Source organism: Myotis brandtii, unplaced genomic scaffold (genome assembly GCF_000412655.1).
Source record: "Myotis brandtii unplaced genomic scaffold, ASM41265v1 scaffold687, whole genome shotgun sequence".
In the NCBI taxonomy this organism is placed as follows: Eukaryota; Metazoa; Chordata; class Mammalia; order Chiroptera; family Vespertilionidae; genus Myotis; species Myotis brandtii.
This window is the reverse complement of record NW_005370687.1, coordinates 2,133,853-2,138,520: the sequence shown is the minus strand read 5'-3', so window position 1 is coordinate 2,138,520 and position 4,668 is coordinate 2,133,853.

Below are 4,668 nucleotides of genomic sequence, written 5' to 3'. Positions count from 1 at the left end.
CAAGCCTGGGGTGGCCTCGGCGGTGCCTGAGAGACTGGCGGCTCGGCAGCTGCAAACCCTGACCTACACCGGCCCGTGGAAACCCCGCCGCCGGGTTTGTCAGGAAATGGTCACTTTTCTGCTTGGGCAGGCTCCTTAGAAACACGCTGCTTCTTTATTCCCAGAAATCATTTAACTTAATATTATGCAAGGAATACATGCGCTTTGAGCGGGGGTGGGGGGTGGGGGGGAGAACATGCAAAGTAATAACAACAATAATAAAATACTTTTTAAAAACAATCCTATCAACCAAAGATAATCACTATTAACATTTTGGTATATATTCTTCCAAACTCATAGACGTACACCCAAGCAAGCAAAGTATGTGTTCTTTTCCACTCTATGATTGGACATATATTAAATCCTTCACTACTCTCTGTAGCAATGCCACACACACCTGCACCCTTGCCCAACATTTTACTTAGAATAAATTCCTGGAGGTGTAGCTGTTGAGTGAAAAAGTACACACTAATCTCATTGCTCTTGTAATTTGCTCTTCTTGGTTACTTCTGTGATAAAACCTTTCTTTAAATTTTTCATTTCCATGACCTGTTTTCTTACTGAGAGTTTTTTCCTATTAAAGTTATTAGCTCTCTGTCACACATTTTTCAAGAATTTCCCCTAGACCCCGGCTGGTGTGGCTCAGTGGGTTGAGCACCATCCATGCACATGAGGGTCACGGGTTGGGTTCCCACTCAGGGCGCGTGCCCAGGTTGCAGGTGGGCACTTCGGGAGGCAGCCGATCATTGTTTCTCTTGATAGGAAATTTCTGGACTGGAAGACGTGGTGTTCCCCTGTGCAGGATGGTTACCCAAATTCTTTGTCCGTCGGAGTCGAAGAATGAATCCACGGACTGAAGATGGTCTAGAAAAGGTGGAGGTTTATTGAAGAACAAGTACAGACTCCCACTGGGGAGGGGGAAAGAGCCCCACAGCACAGACTCCCATGTGGGGAGGGGGAAAGTCTCTCCGACTTCCTGTGGCCATGGTTTATAAAGGCTACAAGTCCCTGTGTCCTGATATCCCTTCTGATTGGTCAATAGTCCCTTTTGAATTGGTTACTATAATAACTCCTGAGATTGAAGGTCAAACATCACATGGGGCCCTGGCCCGTTTGGCTAAATGGATAGAGTGTTGGCCTGCGGACTGAAGGGTCCCCAGTTCGATTCCGGTCAAGGGCACATGCTCCGGTTGCAGGCTCGATCCCCAGTAGGGGGCATGCAGGAGGCAGCCGATCAATGATTCCCTCTCATCATTGATGTTTCTATCTCTCTCTCTCCCCCTCTCCTTTCCTCTCTGAAATCAATAAAAATATATTTTAAAAAAACAAAACAAAAAACATCACATGGGACATGTGATGCCCTCTTCCTCTCCTTCTCCTTCTGGGCTTTCTTCCTTCTTTATTTTGTAAATACAGACCTTTTGGCTACTCCGAGTTCCCTTATCTTATGAAAATGTAACAGCCTGGCTCCCTTGTATTATGGAAATGTAACTTCTCCCAGTCTGTAGTCCTGGTTTTTTTCCCATGGACTCCCAATTCTGAAAATTCCCTAAACCCTGCTTATATTCCCCTAAAATTCCTATTTCACTCTCTCACATCAATGTTTCTCTCTCTCTCCCTCTCCTTTCCTCTCTCTCTAAAATCAATAAAAAATATTTTTTAAAAAACGAATTTCCCCCAGTTTTCCATTTGTCTTGATTTTCATGGTAATTTGAAGACTTTTGCATTTCTTTATATACAAACTAGAGGCCCAGTGCACGAAATTCGTGCATGGTAGGGTCCCTAGGCCTGGCCTGCAATCAGGGCCCATTGGGGCCTTCTTTCCCCCGGCTATTGACCAGAGCCTTCCTTCATTCCACGCCGCCCCCTGGTGGTCAGTGCATGTCATAGCGAGCGGTTGAACTCCAGTCGCTAGAACTCCCGAGGAGACAATTTGCATATTAACCTTTTATTACATAGGATCTTTATGATTTCAGACTGGTACAAATGCTTAAAAAGTCACTACACACCTCGTGATTATATAAATATCACCTGTAGTTTTTTATTTTTTAAATCCTCACTCGAGGATATGTTTCTTATTGTTTTGTTGCTTTGGCTTGTTTTATTTTAGAGAGAGAGGGACATGTGAGAGAGAAACATCAATCAGTTCCCTCCCATACGTGCTGACTTGGGATCGAATCCGCAACTTTTTGGTGTACAGGATGATACTCCAAACAACCGAGTGAAATGTTTTTTTCAAGCATTTTTGTGACTTTATTGTTTAAAAATAAGTATTCATCAGTTTTGCAAGATGGAATGAGTTCTGGAGATCATTGCACAGCGATGTGAATTACTTAGCATGGCTGACCTGTAAACTTAAAAATGGTAAATTTTATGTCATGTATATTTTACACAATTTTTAAAAATAAGTATTCATAACATGTTTACAGAAATTTAAAAAAGAAGAAGCTTGAACATATGGACAAGAAACAACATAATCTAAGGACTTGGTCAAGCAGATTTGAAAAAAATACAGTAAAACTTCTAGAAGTGAAAACTAAAATGATTGAAACTTAAAAAAAAAACACAAAAAAAAACCCCCAACAAACTAAAGTGCTCTCCCTCCTGGAGCATGCCTGCCTTTCCTTTCCCCTTCACCTACCCCTACCCCTATCTCTCTGGCCCCAGGCACATTACCATTAGCTTCTTCACTCCCAAGCTCCAAGGGCCCTTCCTTTACCTCTATAACTCAATTCCTAAGCCCATTTCTGCTAGGAATTACTTTTCCTACCTCTGTAATTTACCCAATAAATGTTCTCTTACAAAAAAAATAATAAGCCCTAACCGGTTTGGCTCAGCGGATAGAGCGTCGGCCTGCAGACTCAAGGGTCCCAGGTTCAATTCTGGTCAAGGGCATGTACCTTGGTTGCAGGCACATCCCCAGTAAGGGTGTGCAGGAGGCAGCTTGATCGATGTTTCTCACTCATCAATGTTTCTAACTTTCTATCCCTCTCCCTTCCTCTCTGTAAAAAGTCAATAAAATATATTTTAAAAAAAATAATAAAAAGAATACACTATAGATTTGACACACTTAAAGAGAAAAATCAGTGAAATGGGAAGATATAAATTTAAAAATATATATTCACAATGCAGTCCAGAGATTTAAGAGAGAGAGAGAGAGAGAGAGAGAGAGAGAGAGAGAGGAAATGTTTGAAAGAAAGGATAAGAAATATGAAGAACAGAATGAGAAAATCTAATATATGTCTAAGTGAAGTCTCTAAGGAAATAATAGAAAATGTAGGAAAGAGACACTGGCAGAATATTTTTCTGAATTATTGGAAGACAACACACTTCAGATTCATTGCTCTCATCAAATCTCAAGTTGCAGAACATCCAAGACAAAGAGATCTTAAAAGCAGCCATGGGGAAATACGGGTGTGACTGCTCACTTCCCAGTAGCAACACTGGAATGTGGTCTACTGAATCTCCCCTTTCAGTGGCCAGAGTGACCTTCTACAACATCAGACCATGCAACTCCAGGCTTGAAATCCTCCAACGATGTCCCAGTTCACTTACAAAAATATTCAAAGTCTTTATGTGATTTAATATTTTATGTTTAAATCTTTGATTCTCCTGAAACATTTTCTGATGTAAAAATTTTTTCTCTAAAGGGTTATCTGGTGTCTCAACATCATTTCCTCAATAAGCTATGCTTCCATTTGTCTGAAATAGCACTAAATTGTTTCTGAGAGATGAATTCATTTTAGATTTTATTGTATTTGTGCTTATGATACACCATGGTGAAAATACTCAGGATAATCTACACTAATAAAAGAGAAACATGGTAATTAGCGTACGACCGCTACCCTTTTCATTGGCTAATCAGTGAGTATATGCAAATTAACTGTCAGCCAAGATGGCGGCCGGCAGCCAGGCACTGAAGCGAACAGGGAGGCTTACTTGCTTCAGTGACTGCAGACTCCAACGTTCCCCGCCTGCCGCTGCCGGCCTCTCAGCTGCAACTCTAAGCAACTATTACTATGTTGCAAATAAGAAGCTAAACAAACCCCCAGAAACTGGCTGTCAGTCAGCCCCGGACCGCAACATTGTATCGATGTTTTCAGCAGCGAGGCCTCAGAGCTAAAGCTGGCCCAGAATAGAAAAAAAAAAAAGAAAAAAAGGAGCGGTTGGGAGCTTCAGTCACTCGCTTCCGGAAAACAGCCCTCAGCCCCTCACCCAGACTGGCCAGGCACCCCAGTGGGGACCCCCACCCTGATCCAGGACACCCTTCAGGGCAAACCAGCCAGCCCCCACCCATGCACCAGGCCTCTATCCTATATAGTAAAAGGGTAATATGCCTCCCGGCACCGGGATCAGCGGAGCAGCAAGGAGCGCCCAAACCCCCTGATCGCCCTGCAGCTCTGTGTGTGACAGGGTGCGGCGCCCCAACCACCCCCCCCAATGGGCCCTGCTCTGTGTGTGACAGGGTAGAGCCACAACCTCTCCATCGGCCCTGCCCCAAGTGTGACAGTGGTGGCGCCCCAACCCCCCTGATGGGCCCTGCTCTGAGAGTGACAGGGGGCAGCGCCCCAACCCCCTGATCGGCCCTGCTCTGTGAGTGACAGAGGGTGGCGCCGCAACCTCCCCATC